General features: G+C 32.4%; 1 non-coding gene across 1 annotated transcript; it reads right to left on the bottom strand.

Annotated features, from left to right (window-relative positions):
• Positions 1-24356: 24356 nt before the first annotated feature.
• On the bottom strand, positions 24357-24475 carry LOC149486935 (U5 spliceosomal RNA). The gene has a single exon (XR_016315913.1). It is a non-coding gene; the product is annotated as a U5 spliceosomal RNA (small nuclear RNA).
• Between the last annotated feature and the right edge of the window lie 249 nt (positions 24476-24724).

Raw genomic sequence — 24724 nt, 5'->3', positions numbered from 1 at the left:
ATATAATATTCAGTAACCGCCATGACTATTCCTAGGTTTGATGACTATTCCAATTACGCAAAAACTCAAATAAACTAGAAATGTAGAATTCAGCGCCATCTAGCGGGATATTGGCTGGGAACAGATCGTTGCAATCACCTTAAACATTTTTTTTAATGTGCAATAAGGACGGAAGTTCAAAAAAATTTCGTTAGTTAACATTTGTCTAATTTGTTGAAAAATTAACTTTAAGTAAAATTTTCAACAGGAGCAAATTCTTTGAAGTGTTCGGAATACACCACAATTTTTTAAAATTTTTAAATTAATATTTAATACCTTAAAAAAAAATTAGTGTGACGTGCTCGGTTTTGAAGCCGCGCGCGCTAACTAAAAATGCCGCACGGAGGGCTTTTTTCAGCGTTAAATTAAAATTATCAATAATGGAGATAGAATTCCGGGAGTCGGGAGATTTTCGTTGGAAATTTCCTCTTCTTTAAGAATCTTTTTTCAAAATTTCTGAAATGTTAATAATTTCGGAGTTATTAAAAATAAACGAAATACCTATTTTTTTGAAACTTAATTTGCCTATAACTTTTGCAATTTTTTGTGTGCTTATAAACATTTCCGATACATTTTTCTAGACGTCATTCCGAATCAAATGAGATATCGCACGTATTTTTAAGAGCCTTATCTCTAGTTTACGCCATTTTCAACTTATCAAGTAGACTATTATATGTTTATTTAAATATTTACTCTGTATATTTAAATAATTTGCTATCCTCGTATTTCACAAAATAAACTAAAGAACTTTTGTACCTTCAGGCATTCTAATATTTCACTAAAATTTAAATCTTTCGTAAATCTTCAAATATTTATGAAAAGCAACGCCTAAATCCTTGCAGGCTAAAATAAACAGGTTCAGATAATCCTATAAAATTTTCCAATTTCGGCCCTTGCCGGCACCTGTGTCGTACTCCATGGCGAAATGAATATTTTCGACAATTCCTATTCAAATACCTTGTACAAGACTCGTCTTTTAGTGCTATTTATAAAAATATAGGTAAGTGGAACCAATTTCATATTTATGGAGCTCTCAAAAATTTTTGGACACAATCACCGCTTTGTGATCGACTTTACGAAGTACATGTTTGAAAGAATTATAGCGAAATATTCCGGATTCTATTGAATTCATGATAAGATTAGTTCTATGTGATGTTAGCAGTAACTAATTGTAAGCATGCTACAAATAGGGAGGTAATATTGCGAGTTAACCTCCTCGAAAAATCTTAAAAAAACTGTAATGGTTGAACCGTTACCGTTTCTATTTATAAATTCCTCACAGCTTCCGCCAATACCATTCATATTTAATAAGCAATATTCTGTACTTTCTGAAGAGCCGAAAAAATATATTAATAGGTAGCTGACAGACGATTTCTATCGAGTCTTCAAATAAATGTAAATCAATCATTTTGTTAGCCTTTGAAGATTAGGGCCTAATGCGAAATCAATTTTGGTTTGAAGATGTACAGATGGACTTAAGAAAAAGGTATTGGGAATATTAATAAGTCTCTCAGGATGGCGAGATGGTACTTGGGCTTGTTAATCTCGATTTTCTTAGGATATTGCTTATTCGGATATTCGTGATAATATTGCGTTTAAGATGTTACATTTAATAATAAATTATGTATATTTGGTGTGGTGTTTCTTGTATATTTATTAGGATAAGGTATTTATTTTATAGTTAGTTATACCATATTTATATTAGATAGGATTTTTCATTATCGCGGTTATAAGTTCACTACATAGAATAAAACAAAGTCACTGTTACGGTATGTCCGTCCCTATGTATGATAAAAACTACGCAACGAATTTTGATGTGTTTCTTTAATAGATAGAGTGATTCTCGTCGAAGGAGTCGTGTTTAATTTATTAGGTTTACATAAAGCGGGCGAAGCCTCTGACGGAAAGCTAGTAAAATATATAGGTGACAATAAGGTTATTTAAAATAATTTGTTATTTATTTCATTTAAATTTATTTATTTAATGTTATAAATTCAAACTGAAATATTAATTCAATCAACAAGAGTTCCTTTAAAAGCGCTTTTGAATTGTCATAACAATGAGGTACCATTGGAAAGCAGTTTCGAGAGAAAAGAGCGAAATAAATTATTTACAAAATATTATCTATTTTAAATTGAAACATTGACAATATAAAATAAATGTTAACTTTTATTCTATTGTTGTATGTGATAGTGTTTAAAACAATACGTAGGTAAAAATATTATTTTAGTTTGCTCTTCACTTTTAATGTTGATTATTGTTTTTCATAACAGTGTCTTTTCAAAATCCTGCAGAGCGTAAATCACCTATAAATAAACACAATTCCGTAATTATTGGAAACAAGAAATGTAATGCTATTACCACAAAAAAATTTAAACACAGTCTAACTTTAAACCAGGCATCTGTCATTTTAATAGTTGTCTATGTGAATTACGACAAAACCAAATTAAAGAGAACCCGCGCTTAAAGTTAATGTTCTCAATAGCATCAATGTCGGATGTCTATATAACATTTTAAATCCTCTGTTAAATGTGAATTCATTTGTACATTTAGTCTCGGAGAAAACGGACGTGACATTTGGTCGGATCCCTAAAAATAAAATATACATACGCGTCGATATGAAAGTCTCCTTTTTCAGGACGAAAAAATATACCTATTTTATAATTCAAATTACATTGGATACGTCTATCTTTTTATATACATAAGATAGAAAATTCTAAAATACTAAAAGTAGGTATATTATTGTAGTTTAATAAACTGCTCAAAAATTCATTAGATTCCATTACAGGTTTAGGAATATTTTCCAATTTAATTTTATTAAGCATCACATTATAGTACATAATTTAAATTTTATCTTCAAAATATTTAGATTTTCTCTGTGTTCATCTTTAATAAACAAAATACTTACAGAATAGTGATAAAAAAAACTATAATTATGTCTGTGTACGTGTTTGTTACAGCTAACATCCAAAATGTCATCATGTCTCTATCTATTAATTCAAATACATAGTATATCTACTCCTATATCTAAATATATACATATAAAATCAAAGCCAAGTATTGTGTGTGAGGTTTGGGAGGTCCGCTCTAGAAACCGCAGTCGGTATGGCTGACTGCCCTTCGTTTCGCTAGGGCGGAGGGATTGCACTTCCAGTACTATTAAAGCCTTCGCAATAATATAGATATAGATAATTAAAGTTTATTGTTAAAAAGGGAAACATACATTTAAACGCAATAGAGAATAATCATTGGTGGTAATATTCCATGATTTGTTATTTTGTTATAATGAAAAACGGCTTCGATAATGGTACAGTTATTAATAACAAATTATTTTAAGTCAAAAAGGATAGTACAAAACGCACGCATGCAGATTTAATAGATACGCGTTTGTAATCATCGCATAACATGAATTTCGCAAAACTATCATTAGAATTCAGTGAGCAATCTGTTGTAATCAAAATTATAAGATTAATTATGAATTTTAATATCACTGCACAGTGCGCATTGCACAACGTATTTTTATAGCGAGTGGGGGTTTTAACATTGAGGGAACATCAATTTACAAATTACAAAACTCCATTTTGTACCTATATTTACGTAATATGTAAACTACAGTTCTAGTCCAACTAACACCTACAAAATAGTATCTAAATAGTAATGACTTAGAAACTGCAGTTGTGACGCTGCAGCTGTAGAGTCATCACTCACTTTATAATTTACATCCTAGCTTTGACTATTAACATTACAAGTAGATATTTGGATGTAGTTTGCTAGATATCTTACACTAGCTCTTAGCTTTGGTAATAGTTTAACTGTGTGAATAATTTACTTTCGAACTCCAAAGAAAGTATATTTCCATGTTTTAAGTGCTAATTTTTTCGACGTTCGCATCGTCTTCATTAAATCGTTATACATATATTCATGAATCTACCCCTAAAACTATAAGAATGTTGATTTTTATAAAATAATGTAACTTAGTGTTTATTTACTAAATCGATTATTACGCAAATGAGGCTCTACGAATTTAGAAGAAATATGAAAAAAACAATAGCACGTAACAAAAGATACATCCAACATTAGCAGTTATAACCAAAACCATAACCTGTCATTCATTAGTACATGAAAGGCACATTCAAAGGTAATAGCGCCATGTGATCACCGCTTTATTTGACTTAAGGACTTCCTCCATCTCTTTCTTCTCCATAATAAATGCCACAAATGTCCTTTCACATAGTTAAACATGAAAATGCTGACACAATAGTACGCCTCATTTAGCCCCTAAAGGCCCGATGAATCCCTTCGGCATCCCTCTTATTTTTGGCGTATGCCAGTCTTTTATCAACTTTTTAACAAGGCGGAAGTTTGAGTAATTGCTTTTAAGATTTGGAGGTGATATATTTTTGTTTCCGAGAATGTTATAAAGTTTTTCGTACGTAGGGCGGAATATGTGTAGGCATGAGGTTTTAGTGTGTAAGCGTTTTCACAGAACGATGTGAGTGGTTTCGGAGTATCGATTTGAAAAGATTTTGTTTGATAGTGCACAAAAACAGATGCATTCACTCCATACAAGCGGGCACAGTACATCATTTGAACAATCTATATCTTTACGCAAAAATTATAATATGTATTATATACGCACGTAATTATAAACATTCAAGAAGTGCATATTATACTTTTTTTATTTCTCACACTGTCACGGTCACTGTTTACTAAAGATGATAAATTAAACAAACAATTTTAATAATATTAATACAATAAACAAACAATATTAATACAATTAATAAAATATATTCATTGTAAATATCTTTATATTCTAATGATTAAACCGTACACCTCTCCGTTGATCACGCAATAAAAAAAAACATATCACCCAAATGATTTGAACACCAATTACCCACATCCTACAACATATACACCGATATTTGCCCCTTAATTAATAGCCAGCGAATTTCACATTCCAGAAATTTCCATAAAATCGACGATCGTAACGAACTTAACGACGGGGAAAGTATGAATATTTATATTTCAGAATCTGCGGCTACAACTCCCTCTAGTGATTGACACTTTAATTATCGCCTTGACAGCAAGCATTGCTTGGATGACACATTCGCTCGTTAGTTGAAAGAATTGTAAATTGAAATTTTTGCTAGCTGCATTCTATTTAGTATCTAAGAGTTTATGGATACTACAGGCTGTACAGCTGTACAGCGTGTAATGGTAATGTTATAAAGATTCGATAAGTGATAGATAGTAGAAAGATAGTTTACTATGAGAAGAAATTAAGAATTCCTTGTTTTATAATATAAGATAACCGAATACAATAGAATACTAAATACTTTTGCTGAAGCGCAATTTTGTATATCTTCCTTACGTATCGATTTTTTTGTTTTGTTTTGGTGATCGGATATGTCTTAATATAGTTCAATACATATAATACATATCTTGCTACAAAATTATTATTTTTCTTATTGCGTCACCTTCTTTCCTTATCTGGCTTCAACAGTCGTAAAGCAAAGATATACATAAACTGATAATTAACTATCTTTCCGACCACGACTGTTATTCCCTCTAACCAGAAGTCATGACCAACAAATTAGGGATAGAAGCTTCAATTATTTAGGTACAAGTGACCTCCGGTACACGTAATGTAGGGAACTTTAATTATCTCGAATCTACCCTCGTTTTAACTGTCCCCCTGCGTCTAGTTGCTTACGTAAATGGTAAAACGAAATGTGAAAAGGCAATCGGCCATTTTATTCACTGCGGATTAGTTAAATCTTATGATGCCTTTATGACTATGAGTTTGAAAGACAATGGTATGAGTGTAGCTAATGTGGCAGTTGAATGGTTACAAAAATGTATACAAAAGTGTGTTTGTAGTGATATACATACCTATACTTAATTTTTAAAGATGAAGAGTTTGTTTGTTTGTTTGAACGCGCTAATCTCAGGAACTGGTCCGAATTGATAAAAATATTTCGGTGTTAGATACCCCATTTATCACGCTAAGACTAATAGGAGCGGAGCAATACGGGTAAAACCGCGGGCACAGCTAGTACCAAGATCAAAAGAAAACTAATAGATTATATAAACAGATAGCTACATTATTAAAATTATATTAATTTGAATTTTTTCTTAATTTTTGCCAAGGGTAAGGGTAATATTTAAAATATTCTCCTGGTATATCATAATTTTCTTTCTTTCTTTCTTTCATGATAAAAATTGTCGCTTAATTTTACTTTCTAATTATAATTTTATTTAGAGAGTTCTATAAAATGTCTTTACGTTACAACAAGCTCTCCCAAGTTTTCATAAATTCTGGTGATCAGGTAAACGATTCTGTCTTAAAGATTGCTTTAAGGCAAAAATTTATAAAATATAAACTTTTTAATTATTATTTTATATATTTAATAGGTACTTATTATACGTCAGAGTTGTAATTCTCTAAAAATAGAAGCAATTAATTTTTTCTCTTCATTACAGGAAATTTGTATTTATTGTTAGATGAAGCGTAATCTATACATATAATAAATCTGTAGAAGGGTCAATTCTGTACATTGAAAATATTGAAAAAATAAATAGCAGGGGGTGTTACTGGATCGATACCAAACCCAAATATGTGATTAAAAAAATTTTTGTCTGTCTGTCTGTCTGTCTGTCTGTCTGTATGTGAAGGCATCACGTGAAAACTAACGGTTCGATTTCGATGAAACTTGGTATAATTATACCTTATTATCCTGGGCGTAAAATAGGATACTTTTTATCCCGGAAAAATACGTAGAAAAAAAATTATCTTAATTTTTCAGTTTTATCCATAGACGTTGTTCTGTAGAACCGCGAACACACGTTGCGTTTTATTATAGGTCGAGCCGTATTTGGTCTTTATAATAGATATTTATAAGATGTCATTGTCAGAGTTACTCAAAATGGAGAAATAAACCATCCACGCGAAGATCGACATCCGCGCGGACGGAGTCGCGGGCGGAAGCTAGTTATATTTAAAATCTTTCTTTTTCCTTCGGTCTAATGGTCGATACGATTATATTGGAATAATTTATAACACAAAGAAATGATTATTTTTTAATTTAATACATTTGAAAGGGCAGTTGTGTTTGTTGATAAACAAAGGAAGTTAATGGAAAATAAGGCTTTCATTTCCACCTATTTATAACTTTTGATTTAAATATACGTAGGAATTGAGTACCATACCATAATGGAATCGTTAATGTGAGTTGTAAACGATAGAAATAATTATTTAGTACTGTTTTCATTGTAATGTTATGTCGTTCGTACTTGATATAATGATTCTTATATTTTTACGTATATTAACTCAAATTATTACATTAGTACATATAGATTAGATAACATATTAAAAAATATTTTTTTATTAAATTAGACTGGTTTTTAGTGTTATTAAAATTATTAATCACGTAGATGTAATCCTAGGTATTGCCTGAACAAAATTTACATGGCAGACTGTAATATAGTTTTAGTATTATCTTACAAAGTATAAGGAACGTGTTAGCTTACCGAAGCGAAACACACGTATACCTACTTATATCTTCACTCCATACTTAGTATAAAACAAAGTCGTTTTCTCTGTCCCTATATCCCTATGTCGCTATGATTGCTGAAATCTTTAAAACTACGCAACGAATTTTGATGCTGTTTTTTAATAGATAGAGTGGTTCTCGAGGAAGGTTTTAGTATGTCATTTATTTGGTTTTAGATAAAGCGGCCGAAGCCGCGGGCGGAAAGCTAGTTGTTCTTTATACGTTAGTGTATACCTATAAATTTGTTCTATATCTTTCTACCTTTTTCCTTCAAGCCGAAGCAATTACGGAAATATTGAATACGTCTTCAATTATAAACCCTGTGAAGAGTCGTTATAATTTATATTTCGACGGACAATAGTGAAGGGATCCTTTTGGAAATTTATACGTTGATGTTTTGGTCTGCGTCTGACTCGCATAAACGATGGTCCACTCTTTGTACGCCCTACCCTTTTGTCTGTCTCTTTGTATTGAATGCTATTTTGGTATTCTGTATTTTATGTGATTTGATTGTTGTGTGTTTTAAGATTATCGTGTAATAGTGAATATGTATTGAGATTGTTACTTGTTAGTTCGAACCCCGCAACTGGAAACAATTATTACAAAACAAAAATAATCTATATCTACTAATATTATAAAGCTGAAGAGTTTGTTTGTTTTACGCGCTAATCTCAGGAAGTACTGGTCTTCATTTGAAAAATGTTTCGGTATTAGATAGCTCATTTATCGAGGAAGGCTAAAGGATATATATCATCACGCTAAGACCTGCAACAGGAGCGGAGCAACGCGGGTAAAACCTCGAGGCACAGCTAGTTCTCAATATAGTATAGATGTTGAATTGTGTCTAATCAGTTATTAAGTTTTATATAAGTTATTCTTAAAATAATTTTCCGTCATCTAAATCTTTAAATGTAGAGCAATGAGGGCTCACTTTCATGTGGTTAATTAAAATAAAGCAGTTAACAGAAGTTTGGTTCTGTGAAAATAGTTTCTTTGATCTGGTAATATGCCAATTATTTCCTATCTGATGACATTGTACTAAGTATGTACGTATGTTAAAGATTAGGCTTTATGTATTAGGCTTTTGTAATTAACGGTTTTGAAAAGAAATAACAAAACTGTATGAAATATTTCTCTATACTTCCTTAGATTATATCCAGCTTGTATAAAGCCGAAGCGAACGGAAAATTGAATTAATTTCTTAATCTAGCCAAAGCGACCGACAAGTGGTATTCTAAACATTATTGTATTATAATTTTCAATATTAATACAGAACATTTAATTGAGAGATTTAATTATAACAATACACAATAGGATTATGTAAAATATATAAAACAACCCCATTTAAAGGTGCACCATTCACACTCACCAACGGCTGAACGGATCTTAATCATTTTTAGGGTTCCGAACTTCAAAAGGAAAAAAAACTAACTTTATAGGATCACTTTGTTATCCGTATGTCTGCAAATTTCGACATTTGCAAGGGAATCAAAACGTAGAGGGTAGTACCCATCTTAAAAATTTGGTAAAAAGCAACGTCTTATAACTTAAAAAAAAGGTTTGTACGGAGCCCTGCGAGCGAGTCCGACTCGTACTTGACCTGATTTATTAGAACTTATTTACTCTTGTATAAAGAGAATGTACACTAAACTTCTATAAAGCTTAAAAAAAGTCTACTGAAATGTTGCCGGGGCGAGCAGCTACTTCATAATAAGATGTAATTGTTCTTAGTAAATGACACGTCTATCAACTTTCATATCTTCTTATATATAAAAATGAATCGCAAAATGTGTTGGTAAGCGCATAACTCGAGAACGGCTGAACCGATTTCGATAATTCTTTTTTTATTATATTCCTTGAAGTACGAGGATGGTTCTTATGTAGAGAAAACGTAAACATGTACCACGGGCGAAGCCGGGGCGGACCGCTAGTTATTTTTAATTTTCATCTTCGTTTAAAAGCCATTGTTCACAAACAAACGCTTTCAATAATCACAAATTAAACAACGTTGAATCAAATGCATTTAAGCGGTTATTAGATTTTAAAGCCAAATATTATAACAATGAGCTTTTCATACTAACCGTTTAGTGAAAACCTCAATACGGTTTGGTGTATTGGTAATTAAATGATAATATCATTCATTAATATTAGTAAAATGCTGCTGAATAATGCTATGGAGTTAATAAATCGGTATGAGTATTTATCTTTCGTTGCCATATGTACAAAAATTATTTAATGAATTATTTTGGACTATATTTGGCGTCTTTAATCGTTGAGGTCTTTATCGAATCACGTACATCTTTAACTATAGATTTATTTTATATCCATAAATAGTAGCAGTATAGAAGTGTTCTCGTATTTACCCAATATATAAGAATAGCGAAATTATAATGAAGGTTACATTATTTATATCTTTACGTATTTTCGAATCTATGAAAATAAAACTACAGCATAGTACAATAACTAAAATCGAAACAATCATATGTGTAGATCAACAAACAAATAGTATTAAGCCTTTAATATCCCTGGATTATGTTGTTCAAAGAAGGCAGTAGCGCCAGGTTTCCTAGAATCAATTAGTAATATTATCAACTGCATCTAACATAGAATTTCCGAATACTCCTGTTTGGAACTAACAAAGGAAAGCCTGTGTGTGACAATATTTTCATTGATGTAATCCCCAAGGAAATATACGGTATTCACGATAAGCGGCCTGATGAAATTGTTGACTGTTTGGTTTGGTTATGACCATAACAATATACTTAAATTGAAGGTTTTTTGTGTTCAATTGAACTATGTTGATGTTCCTGTAAAATGTTTATTATTCATGATTAAATAATGTTTCTATTCATATTCTGAACATAATAATAACCAAGTGTAGGGAGACAAACAAAATTAAAACTTCTTCTCTTCTTTTCTTCTTAAATAAAGACTCGCATCAATATACTTTACGTCACAAATATTAGCACAGATAATCTGAACTATATGCTAGTACCTAATATAATTTCTAATGAACACCAATTACACAGTTAGATCGCAATCAGTATCCCTATATATTCATTAATAATTCATAATACTGCATACAAAACATTATCAAATATCAATAGACCAAAATGCAACACACGTGAACTAAACCATATGAACCAGGTGATAATTTCAATATACGATTTCGTAGATGCAGATGTGTGACCTATTCTATACGCGACATTAAATGGAAGTGTAGGCCAAATCTCCATATTGGATATCAGTTGCTTATTCAATCGAGTCCGATTTCAGCGAGCGAAAATACATTTGAGTGCAGCGAACAATTTACTATACTGTGTATTACAGAGCTGGCCATATAATCGCTCCAAGAATTATTCCATAGCTGTACGATCTCTGTGTTTTTCTTATACGTATAGTGGAAAGGGGGAAAACAATAAGCGAGCACAGCACTAGCTCGCAGATTAATAAATACCTTATAACACAGCATAAATTAAAGTGAAGACTAATAAATCTCCACGTATAAAGAAGACCAGGTGATACTAGGAAACGTAAAATATAATATTATGTGCCACATTTTCCTTCTTGTATATCCTCTAGTCCGGGATACATCGCCCATTTTTGCAAGTGATTACTATCAAGCTAATTTTTCGTGAGTAGCTTTATTTTGATGAGATGCCCAATAATTTCATGTACGAAACTCTCGATTGTGGTAGCTTACAGAGGTAACAAGGATAAAAAATTTTGATTTGACGGTTCTCAAATATTTATTACGCAATTTGTAGGACAATATGTCTGTTGAATTATATAAGTATTAAATAAGTGAAAATAAAAAAATCAGCTGGTTAGTAATCATTTATGATGACTTCGTTATCGATACACATTGGAAAGGGGGACTCTTTGATCAAACCATAGATTTTGTAGGACAAATATTTTTTAGAATAATTTAGATAATTATCTTGAGATTGAACAAAAAAAAACATTGAGTTAGTAATTAATATTTGAGAACCATCAATTCAAAATATTTTATCCTTGTTTCCTCTGGTAGCTACCACAATCGAGAGTTTCGTACATGAAATTATTGGGCATCTCATCAAATAAAGCTACTCACGAAAAATTAGCTTGATAGTAATCACTTGCAAAAATGGGCGATGTATCCCGGACTACTCTTGCTACTAGAACTTGTCGTAATATTTTGAAGAAATTTTAACTTAAACTAACAAAACTTGCATAACTGCAATAACATTCCTATATTCTAGCATTGAAATAAAACAAATTCGTAGTCATTAACAAGAACAATTTTCTTTCTCTTCCGAAACCGTTCATTCAAGATAATGTACCCAAGAACAAAGATTTAAAACAAGCGTTGATTACTATTGAAACTCGATCACTTATTCAATGAACTTGCAGTGGAATAGGGTTTCAGTGCTACATTTACAATTCACTTGTTAGCTGGGATCGTGGATAGAGACAATGGTATTTAACTTGCCAACTTCGTCGATACTAACATTAAGTGAGATAGCGTGATCTAACGTGTTCAAATTTGTGTGAATAGCAATGGCTATTGCAAGGGAAGTTTGAGTTAAGGATATATTATAAGTACGAGGATATAATATTATACATATTATGTTATAGAAAATAGAGTCCATATCTATGTTAACGTTACTTTATTACGATTTATAAAACAAAACATACTCTTTAATAGTTATTTTTTTTTATAAATTTGAACTAGAAATGATATTTTTATTCCTAGAAAAGCGACTTGCAATAGGTTATAATATTTTGAATCCACAAAAAATAATATATTATAGTCATATAGGTAGCAGTATATTTATTTCCGCGAATACTATGAAGCTTTTAAAAATAAAACTTTTAAATAAAAGTTAGGATGATGATAATTCTGAAATTTTTTAAACTCGTCATAAATTCATTAACGTAATAAAAATATTGGCAGAAAGTAATTTAAACGAAATTAAATATTAAACATATAATATTTTTTATTCCATATCAACCGAAGCTTCTTTTAAGCACGAATAACTGGCTTTTTACTGAAGTAGGATTAGAAAGACCTACACAAAGGCTCTTGTAAATAATACATCTAAAGTCCCAAAATTGTATAAATATTCAGTTATATACTCCCATTGTTTTATAATGGGTTTCATTATTTTATAAGGTCGTTGTTCAGTTTGTGCATATTATTTTTAGTAGTAGTTCTTTCTAATGATAGAGCAACTTTTTGTATTAATAATCATCTATTTTTTTAAAGTGAAACTGTCTTTTAATATTTTCTTTATATTTGTTACCATGTTAACTTTTTGTGGAAAGTTTAAATAATCTTCCATTTAGATTAGCCTAGGCACTAACATTCAATTATATTATATTTAATTTCTCTCTGTACAACCGGTTGTCTTGAAGAAATTGCTATTTAGCGATAAGGCCGCCGTTTGTTACAATGTATCCTAGGTTAAGTCTCAATTTGTAATTTATCTTGAGCAATAAAACGTTAATAAATATATATAATGTTCTATAATATTTATTTATTTATTTATATTTGACAATAAGCGGATCTTCCACTTCACGGAATATGTACGTTATTCTATATTATAATATATTTACTAGAAGGCTTGTTAGACAGCATAAAGCCAAAGTAATATTGGCGTAGTGTCGATAACATAATACTATCCGCCATCAAAGGTCCGGACATTCAATTACCCATACATTTTATGTGAATAGAATGTTAGAATTTACCTGATGTAAATTGGTAATTAGGTGAAGTCAGACCATCATTAGCGCGTGTATAATTAATTATGTTTAGTAGTTGCAGGATTAATTTCTAGATCTCTTTGCATTTAATAAATTTAAAAGACAATAATTTTTAGACTTAAACTTACGACTTATTTTCTCTACAATTTTAATAATTATTACATTTTCGGGAATTAATTCATTGTTACAACATGTAAAAACGTTTCCTTTTTGAGTATAAACTAGTTTCCAACCAAAAAAAATATATTTTTTTTTGTTTCCATTCGAAGTCAAACCGAGAAATTCAATTGAAAGGATCAATTGGTCATATTAGTTACATAGAATTGTAACTCACGTCACTTTACGTCAGATTGCTTTTACTTTTTATTTATTTATTTATTTTGGTAATCCAACAGCTTTACATTTAACAAGACCAGTATTTTGCTGATGAACTGAACAAATAGCCAATAAGGATTACAACATAATATCATATCATATCATAATATCATAATATAATATAATAACATAATACAACGTAATTAAACGTAAATACTTTTTACAAAGTAATTCAATCATTTTTTCTGTTGAGTGATAATTTTCTATAGGTATGCCCAATTTTGCCTCAAAGTGTACTTACCTACACGCTTGTAAAAATTAACACTTTTATACATTCATCAATTAAATCTATATAAAAATGTATATAAATTAAAATGGATACTATATTTTGGCTTCCAATGTATCGCCGAGCATGTATTTAGGGCCACATTTGCGAGCACTCGAAGTGACGAAACCAAATGACCACTTGTCGGGTAGCTACAACCGTTCAACGAGATCTGAATTTAGTGGCCTGTGTTTTACGCAGATTTTGGTATCTATAAAAGGGCCACGCTTTAATGAAGCTAATTTTAATGTTTATAAATGTTTACTAGCTATTCGTTATCATGATCTTTCATAGTAGGAACGTTATCGTATTTTAGATCGTACTTACATAAAGATAAGCATTTAAATTCAAAATTCGCGTCAAGCATAACAAATACTCAAAAGAAATAATTGAACCAGGGTTTTTGCTTTTATTTCGGTTAAATATGTTAAAAATATAACACCAAGAAAAAGCAGAAAAAGAAAATATTAATGAGCAACTACGAATTTTATTGGTGGCTCTTTTAGAAGTTTGCACAAACTGTTTCTCTAAACGATGGTAAATTTGTAAATATTAATCTGTGTTATGAAGATTTAGAAGTGCTTCTAGGCTTATATAAATGTTTCAAACTCAAACTCAAACTCAAACATTTATTTATTCAATTAGACTTCTTCTAGAAGCACTTTTGAAACGTCATTAGGTACATATTTTTAACATTTACCACCGATTCGGAAAGCAGTATCTACGGAGAAGAATCGGCAAGAAACTCCATAGTTGCTCTTTTTAATCATATCAGTTTTACAATTTTACAAATTACATATGTAACATCATAATAATTATATTAACATAATATGCCAAAGAACTGTCCTGTGGTTTTTACGCGACAACCCTCCATGGGTTTTTATCGTCCATATATTCCTTGATACTGTAATAGGCTCTCTGAACTAGTACATTTTTTATATAAGTTTTAAATTTAGAACAACTAAACTCTTTAATATTATGAGGAATTCTGTTGTAAAAGCGTATACCTTGACCCATAAATGAATTTTTAACTTTAGCTAGCCGGAAAAATGGCATTTCAATTTTATTTCTGTTTCTTGTGTCATAACAATGTCTATCTCCGACTTTTGTGTGTAAGTAAGCGTTATTGTGTACATATAAAATATTATTAAATATATACTGCGACGGTACAGTAAGGATACCAGTATTCTTAAAGAGATCTCTTAGTGAGTCTCGAGCACGCAAATTATATATAGAGCGTATGGCTCTTTTCTGTAATATAAATATAGTTTCTATATCTGCAGCCCTGCCCCATAGCAGAATTCCATAGGACATTATGCTATGAAAGTAGCTAAAGTAAACCAATCTAGCCGTTTCTTCATCGGTGAGATGCCTTTGAGTTTGAATTTGAGTTTAAATAAAGAAGAGTTAAAAATCAATAGATACTATCTAAAAATAAACAGCGATAAATACTCTAGAAAATTCGAGAAGCTGTTGTGTAAATAAAAAGAAGGGAAGACAAATAATATTAATAGCTCCCGTGTTAACCCAAGTAAATGGTCGATGGTATAATGTACAACACTTTATTGTTTTATGTGTCCGTTTTATGGCCTTTGTCGTCGAACTTTGCCAATGTTTTGGATTAAATTCGCTGTGTATTTAAGCGTGTATTTTGTTATTGAATATTAACCTATTTGCATCTTTGTTTTGGTTTTAGAGACATTGTTAGATATTGATGTGAGAAAGTATTTGTTTTTAAACTATGTATTTGAATTAATAAAATATGATGTTCAAAAATTCAAAAGTACACGTATACCTACTATACGTTGTGTTTATTGACTACGATCGTTTTATATCATCATTTACATAATCATCGGCTTTTTTAGTTATTTGCTTCTGCATGTGTGTGTATGTGTCTCTACACAGGCCGATTTTAACGTGACTATTGATTTATGGCCGTTCCCAATATTCAAACTACGGTTATAGATAGACAGCTATCTCCCATAGCTAGTAAGGTTCTATCTATCGTAAGATAGATATGATATTGGGAACGGCCATTACTGGTTGACAGCTGTCAAAACGTTATTGGGACGCTCAAATAGACAAATTCCAAGAGTAAAATATACCTCTAGTAAGCAGTTAGTCCTCCAGACGATAGATAGCGATCAGAGATAGGTAAGCTTATCGCTAGTAAGCTTGGGACGCCAAAACAAAAGATAGATAGCATTTTTTTTAGTAGGGTCAAACCGAAGATAGATACGATATTGGGAACGGCCATTAGTCATTAGATATTATGCCAGTTATCTCTTATATATAAAATTCTCGTATCACAATGTTAGTCTGCATACTCCTCCGAAACGGGTGGACCGATTCTCATGAAATTTTCTGTGCATATCGGGTAAGTCTGAGAATCGGCCAACATCTATTTTTCATATGTACCACGGGCGAAGCCGGGGCGGACCGCTAGTATTACTATATTATCCTTTACTTTTATAAAGGTATCAGCAATTTATGACCATCAAGTTAATGATTGTATTAACAGTCGAAAGTTTATTTTTAAACCTTCCAAGTGCGAGTAAATAGATATCCCCATTACCATATCCAATAAGGAAATCTCTCTTTATAACCAAAATAAACAGCTGTTGATACCATTTAACGTAATCATCTCTAGAAAGTTATTTTATAGCAATGATAAGGAATTGGGGCGAAGAGATTTGGCGCGAATTCTTTTGTTCAGACTGCAGCCAGAAAACATACAAGGATTACCTTAATCAAGAGATGCAATTAGTCTAGTGTGGTTTGGGAGTTTTAAATTACCGGAACTTGTTCTTAGTTTATTTTGAATGCTGTATTGATCAAAGTACTTGGTATAGTGCTTTGCTGTGGTGCTTTGCGTGGGTTATTGTGAATTCTAGGTTCAATATTAAAGAACTGGATGTGAATTTTAACTCGCGGCCAAAGATTTACGTAGACGTCATATTTGCAAAATATTTATTTTATGCAAATAAACGAATTATGAAAACACCTTTTCATGATCATCATTCCTGCGGAACATTGAAATTAACTACGTTTTCTATGATACTGTTTTGTTGTTTTAATTAAAATTGTATTGTTTTGTTATTAGATAATATTCTAAGCTAGTTTCAATTACTTCTCTGAAGACGTCTTAATTCGTTTATTACGGCAACATATAGGCTACACCCTGAACTTCGACGGTATTCGCTCTCGAAATGCTGCGAAGTCCAATTAAGGCAATATTATTTGGGAAGCCCTCGATTGGTGTATGGACCAATATGTAAATTGATGAATATAGGTTATATGTGTAGAAAATATAGTCCAAGTACATAGAATAGGGTTAACGATGGGAATATCTAGGGAAAACAAGTTATCTTAATGTAAATTATGAGCAAAGACATTCAATAAGTTTTGTATGTTAAGAAGCAGTAGTATTGTGGGTATTTAACTATTACTTTTTTGTATTAGTAGGAACAAACCTATTCTGAAATTCACCCATAATACTACCACCAAAAAGGGAAGTGAACAAAGAATCTTATGTCAAAATATCCATACCGTATAGCAACAATACGAGAAGCTTTAGCTAAAGCTTTACAACTCAAAGAATGAACCAGCATTTCCATCATATTGTCTTGTATTCCATTTTACCAGACTCTCAATAAAAAACGTAATAAAGATACAATTTCCAATATTATCTTATTCTCAATTTAAATATCATAAACACCTCGCCATAAGTATTGCATGACGCAGTTCATTCTTAAAACATTCGATTCCCTTTCATTTTGTAGCCTAGAAAAATGGATTGGTCTGCAGGGCGGGTCGTCTGGAAGAGCAATCTATTCAATCCAGAACCGAAATTTGAGCAACCCTTTTAACGTGAAAGTAATTTAAATAATAGTTCCCACAGCATTAGTACCTTTGCTAAACCCGCCTTTAATTTATGGCTTGATCCATATTTTATTGTTGGGGTTAAGTCGTACGGAAGTAAGGGCTAGGTCACGGCTCCGACACACATGACCGAAACTTTAATCACGTTAATTAATTTCCGGGCTTAGATGGGCTTTCCGCTTCGAGATAACATTCGTTTTCCTTTATTAGTTAAGAGGTTAATTAAATTATGGGATATCTGTTATAGCTGATTGGGAAAAAGTTTGGAGTGCGGTTCTGTAGAATGGATTGGAAGTTTCTTTTGGACGTGTGATTAAGTGGTATTTTAGTATGTGGACATTTGTTATAATTGATGTAGGAGAGGATTTGAATGACATGTCCAATTGTAACATATTATTTATGACGTCGTTGTATATTTTAGTAAAACTATTTTACTTAGAAATATTGCACATGGCCTATATTACTGTTCGATTGGTTTGTTTCATTTAAATGGGCTGGAGTAATGTCGATGGAATTCAACACAACGTTTGAATGTTGGAATTCCAATCCTCGTGAAGTTAGAGCAACTATTTCAAACAATTCAGGTATGAACATTATTTTAAATCGACATCCTACAGTATTGTATTCGTACTGGTACAGGTACTCTTAATATTAAAGGAGCTTTGAAACCGGCAACTCGTTCAACGTCATTAAAGGTTGTCGTCGCTGTTACTGGAGCAGCAATTACTGTCTATCAGCGTACCTCTGATTATTTGAAAATCGAATCAGTTTTTATCCCACTTTTAAAATTGACACTTTCTAGAAAATGGCTTAGCTTGTCAGTGGATGATTAATCCTCAAATGTCAAGAAGGGTTCGTTCAGCGGATTTATCGTAATTTTAAATTCTATGGATAGTTTAGTATCAAACAGTCTTCTTAGTAATGCTAAGCTTAGTTTACACTTATCATTAAATTTATGAAATTCTAAACAATCTGCAAAGGTTTTGAAAATATTTTACACTCTGAAATATTTCAAATTGTTACAACGATGTATCTTAATGCATTTAGTTTATTTTTTAATTAAATAAACACTACTTGAATAAAAATTTCAAATATATTGCTACGTATTTAATCTTGTTACACACCTATCTCTCTCACTGCGAAAAATAACCTATAAATATCAAATAGGATTTATTCCCAACGTTTGATTGCTCTATTTATTACGTTAAAAATATCGAACAAACTCGCGGATAGTCCAAGCGATTCCAGCAAATGAATCCAAATGGAGTAATTATATCGCACACGTGTTTATAATGCCTTTTCGAACGTTTATGGGATTGCCCCCTTTTAAATGGCTATTGGAATATGAAATGCGAAATGTTTGGATTTCATATTTGCGTACATACCTATTACAAATGTAGTTTATAGTACTAGTTGTCCTGCCTTGTTGGTAATTGCATAATCTTCATAAAATTAGACTAGTTTTAAAATATTAGAGGAAACATAATCATTGCTATACGTATGTTTTCTGTCAACTCTCACTTTAAAGTATTGTTTTAACATTATTTTAATAGTAAAAATCGATCCCATATCCTCCAGAACTATCGCCTAACCACTATACCAATCATACTTTCAATTCAAACTACTTTAATACTTTCTACAACTATGTATTAATGTTCTACGCCATACAAGAAACGCTTCCGAACATTATCTTCAAGCGACACTTATTCAAATTCGCTATTACAATAATAACTCTCATTCATAATAAGTATTCCAGCTAATAGAGCTTTTAATGAAAATGGTATGTACCTATAACCCGGGTTATTCAAATATACTTCCTTGAATCCTGCCGCACTCTTCCAATTTCACTATTGCAACTAATTAAAACTTTAGTTAAATCCGACACTGCCATTATACTTTTAGAAATAGCGGGTTAACCTGGTACTGAAGAGGAAAATCAAGGGATGCGTTTACACCGTGATGCCAAAGGAAATATTTTCATTATGTACATCATATTAATATAATAATATAATAAGTTAAGTGCAAAGCCAAGCCTTCCTGCTTCTATTGAAGGTTGTAGTGATCCACATGAAATTGCCCATATCTTTAAATGTCATTTTTCTGTAAAACCTTTGCAAGTGGCTTCATGTGAAGAGGTGCCGGATGCTGAGACCTCCGATGATATTACTATTCGGTTCACTGATAAAGATATTCAAAATAGAATAAACTGCGTAACTCGAGGGAAATCACCTGGTCATGATGGTCTCAGCATCGAGCATCTGCGCTATGCTGGACCCCACATGTCGCGTGTACTTGCTTTACTGTTCAATTTATGTATCAGTCATTCTTACCTGCCTTATGACATGATGAAGACAGTAGTTGTACCAATTGTAAAAAATAAAACCGGCGATCTCACAGACAAGGGCAATTACCGACCCATTTCACTGGCTACGGTGATTGCCAAGGTCTTTGATGGGATGCTTGAACCGCTTTTAAAAACCTCTATAAATCTACATGATAACCAGTTCGGTTTTCGAGCCGGACTAGGCACTGAAAATGCTGTCCTGTGCTTAAAACATGTCATCAGGTACTATACATCAAAGCAAACCCCAATCTATGCCTGCTTTCTGGACCTGTCCAAGGCATTTGACCGGGTGTCATATGAGGTCTTATGGAGGAAGCTTAGAGATTACCACTTGTCTCCTGAATTGATCAGGATTTTACAGTTTTGGTATGGTAACCAGGCCAATACAGTTCGTTGGGCTGGTGTTCATTCGGACACATTTAAACTTGAATGTGGGGTAAGACAAGGAGGGTTGACTTCTCCAACACTCTTTAACTTGTACATTAATGCACTTATTGTTGAACTTAGCAACACTCATATTGGGTGTCATATTGATGACACTTGTGTCAATAATATTAGCTATGCAGATGATATGGTCTTATTGAGCGCGTCAGCATGTGGGCTCCGTAAGTTGATTACTATATGTGAAAGGTATGCCGATGGTCATGGCTTGCTCTATAACGCATGTAAAAGTGAGGTTATGGTTTTCGAGGCAGGCCGGAAATCACCCCGGTCAATGCCTCCAATCACCCTGAATGGGCTTGTTTTAAAAAGAGTCAATGAATATAAATATCTTGGCCATATACTGACATCCGACTTGAAGGATAATGCTGACATAGAGAGGGAGCGTAGAGCGTTGTCGGTCCGTGCGAACATGGTGGCCAGGAGGTTTGCTCGTTGTTCCACTGAAGTGAAATTAACACTATTCAGAGCATATTGCTCTAATTTCTACACGTGCAGCCTCTGGTATAACTATGGTCGTCGGGCATACAATGCTCTGCGTATTCAATATAACAACGCATTCAGAGCGCTGATGGGGCTGCCTCGCCACTGTAGCGCATCAGGGATGTTTGCTGAAGCTCGGGTAGATTGCTTTTATAGTATAATACGGAAGAGATGTACATCTCTGGTGCGCCGGGTGCGGGGCAGTACCAACACTGCTCTAAAAATGATCGCAGACAGATATGATTGTGTGTACTTGCACCATTGCGAGCAAGTACACACATCCTATATCAATAAAAATAAAATAATATATAAGTGGTAAATAATTAATGTAATGTACTAACATAGTAATTAAGAAATTACTAACAAGTGGACCTATGATGTCTTATCAATAAATAAATTATTATTAAATTATTATAATTATGTATGTAGTATGAGAATTCTATCATATTGCGTTCTATCATATTGGTCATTATCAGTTTATACGTAAAATTATCGAGTATAAATTTCAATTTTTTAATACCTTACTTATAACACCTATAGTAAGGTTTATAAATATAATATCTATCTATCTACTAGTAGAAATCGTTCCTCTATGGCTATGCTTGCTCTATGCATTGCATGGAGATCGATTTTAAGAACATGAAACTTACTTAAATTAGTCACGTCACGCTTATAAACTCCTTTAAAAAATATCTAACGTAAAAAAATTATACTTCACCAAAAAAAAAGTAACCGTAAGATTGTAGGGTACCAATTTCCATCATTAGCAGACATTAAGTCCTTGCGTTGTAATTGACGTTATTATTATTAGCAGACATTATGATACTAATTTTTACATTCAATGTAAAATGCAATAAACATAGGCAAATAGCTGAGCACGGTGTAAGCAGCGCTCAACTTTTAGTTGGACGAAAACAGCGACTTAAATGTCTTCCTCCGAGCCAATTCCATAAGGTACTTATTTAGTCTGTTGACATCCTGATAGTGAATTCCGCGGTTACAGTACTTGCCAGTATAATGCACGCTATCTTTCAAATGCAAGACTCATTAAGATTTGAATATTTATAACGCTTGAATTTGCGGCTCCGTTCCACGGTAATGTCATTTTTAAATTGCAAGACTAGGTTGGATAGAATGTCGCAACGTTTTCTTGATATTTTCTTCTCTGTTTCAATTAACTCGTGGAGTTTTTAAATGATAGTAACGAGGAAGGGAAAATTAAGAAAACAATTAAAAAACACTGTTATTATTCTTGAAATGTTAAGCTAAACAATAAATATACTACAGCTTTAAAAACACATAATGCTGCTCGCAAAATATAGTCAGATTACATAGTCATGTCATTAATACCATATTTAGCATGCACTCCCTATCACTTTGAATCCAGACTTTACCTACATTTAAGACATTCGACATCTACCTGCGTGTAATTTGACAAACTGTCACGTGGAATAATTCAATGGATCTCTTTGAACGTGCCGCTCAGATCAGACAGAACCGTGTCACGTAAGACGCCGTGTAATTACGACAAACCATGCTTGAAATTAATAGTTACATGGAAGTTGCGGTGTCGATCTGAATGTGACTTATCTTGGAATGTGTTCCTCATTGCGATTACGTAATAGGGTTAGTTTGTTATTATATTGTAGGTAAGTATTGGGATAATTGGTAGTGTGTAATGTGTTCAGTTATGGCTTCATGGCATTTGGTGGATTCTCTTATGTGAATTTTCTGATGGCATTCTAATAAGAAAGTTTTTATGTGGTATCTTCACTTAGTAATAAATAATGGATTCAGCATAATTATCTTCATAAGCTGGTTGATGTGTCGTCAAACTATGTATGTATTTATCCTCATGATTAAATCTTCAGTAAAAAAGTCTGAAGAGTTTCTGAGAATTCTAAATTCATTAAAGCTGTAATAAAACGCGTAATCTGTTTTCATCAGAACCTAGCAAAGACAATTTTCTTAGCTAATATATTATGAATTCTTCAAATGTTATCTGTAAGAATTACAACGAAATATCAACAGGGCAATAAAAATATTTCGTGGAAAGGGATAATTCATCACCATTTCTGGAATTAAAAGTGTTTCAGTTGCTAATGCTAAAGTATCTCAAGGGTCTAGTAATTTACAATTACATATGGAACTTACGGCGCAAACATTAGTTCAATTCCCATATAGCTCGTTATACCCACCGACCAGGTTAGCAGGTATGTGGTCACGTGCGCGACTAACATCATAAGTTGGGCAATTTGCATACGAACTTGTCAGGGATACCTGGCCATCAGACACACCTGTCAAGCCGCTCGAAAATGTGCTAATTATAAAGTGCAGTGCAGGTATATTTGGAGAATACTCCAACTACTTTACTAGTCTAAATCATGTCTTTGTGATTTGTTAGTTTGTATGAAAGCGCTAATCTCAGGAATCATAGGTCTGATCTGAAAAATTGATACTGTTAGATAGATTATCTATCAAGGAATGCCTATAGGTAATATATAACCACGAAAGACCAATAGGAGCGGAGTAATGCGGGTAACACCGCAGGGCACAGCCAGTACATACATAATTCATATATTTGCATCCCAATAAATCCTCTTCCAATATTTGAACATAAATGACTAAGATATTGTTATAAAGAATCTGGGTTATGCGAATCAACAACAAAATATTATTCCTTCTCTTTATACAACGGCGTGAATAAATACAATTTGCAATTTAAATTATTGAAACAGCTTTTTTCCTCTAGTATAATTAGCTTCGGTTAAGAGCGGTTGAAACCCGCTATATCCCTCCAGTGTATAAACTTTATTTAGGACATGCATATCAGTGTTATTTTAAATATAACAGGTTTTTATAGAAATGTAGGTTACATTGAATTATGCACTTGTCCTATTTGTGTGCATTTTGTTTATATTTAAAACTAGTGGTCCGCCCCGGCATCGCCCGTGGTACATACATATTTCGCAATAAAAGGTAGCCTATGTCCTTTCTCAGGTATCAAAATATCTACATACCAAATTTCATGCAAATTGGTTCAGTAGTTTAGGCGTGATTGAGTAACAGACAGACAGACAGAGTTACTTTCGCATTTATAATATTAGTATGGATTATTAACACCTTTATCATTGTTTATGTCATTTCTGTTTTAATGCCTCAGCCCCCGGAATCATAGCTCGCTCGAAGAATCGCTCGAGCTTTAGAAGTAATTGTAGTGTTCTTTATTAACCTTACTAAAAGTAAGGTGTTAAAAAAATTGAGTTAGACTCATTTGAGTGTTCCCCTCCACGGAAATCTTTAGTAAAAGGCGAAAGATTTATACGTTTTGAAGGGAAACCAGAGTGACGAAAAACTGGTCTTCGGGACTATATACGTAAGGGGAAAACATTTTTGATAGCGTGATCTAGAAGTCTTGTTTTCGACAAGAGTGACATCTAGCGGTGTGAATTGTAACTAAATTTGCTTTTATCTGTTTCTTGTCTATCAATAATATAAATGCGAAAGTAACTCTGTCTGTCTGTCTGTTACTCAATCACGCCTAAACTACTGAACCAATTTTCATGAAAGGTATGGAGATATTTTGATACCCGAGAA

Source organism: Colias philodice, chromosome 7 (genome assembly GCF_061535455.1).
Source record: "Colias philodice isolate Cphi_HAF_F1 chromosome 7, ilColPhil1 Martin Lab GWU primary, whole genome shotgun sequence".
Lineage (NCBI taxonomy): Eukaryota > Metazoa > Arthropoda > Insecta > Lepidoptera > Pieridae > Colias > Colias philodice.
This window is presented reverse-complemented; position numbering and strand designations above follow the sequence as displayed.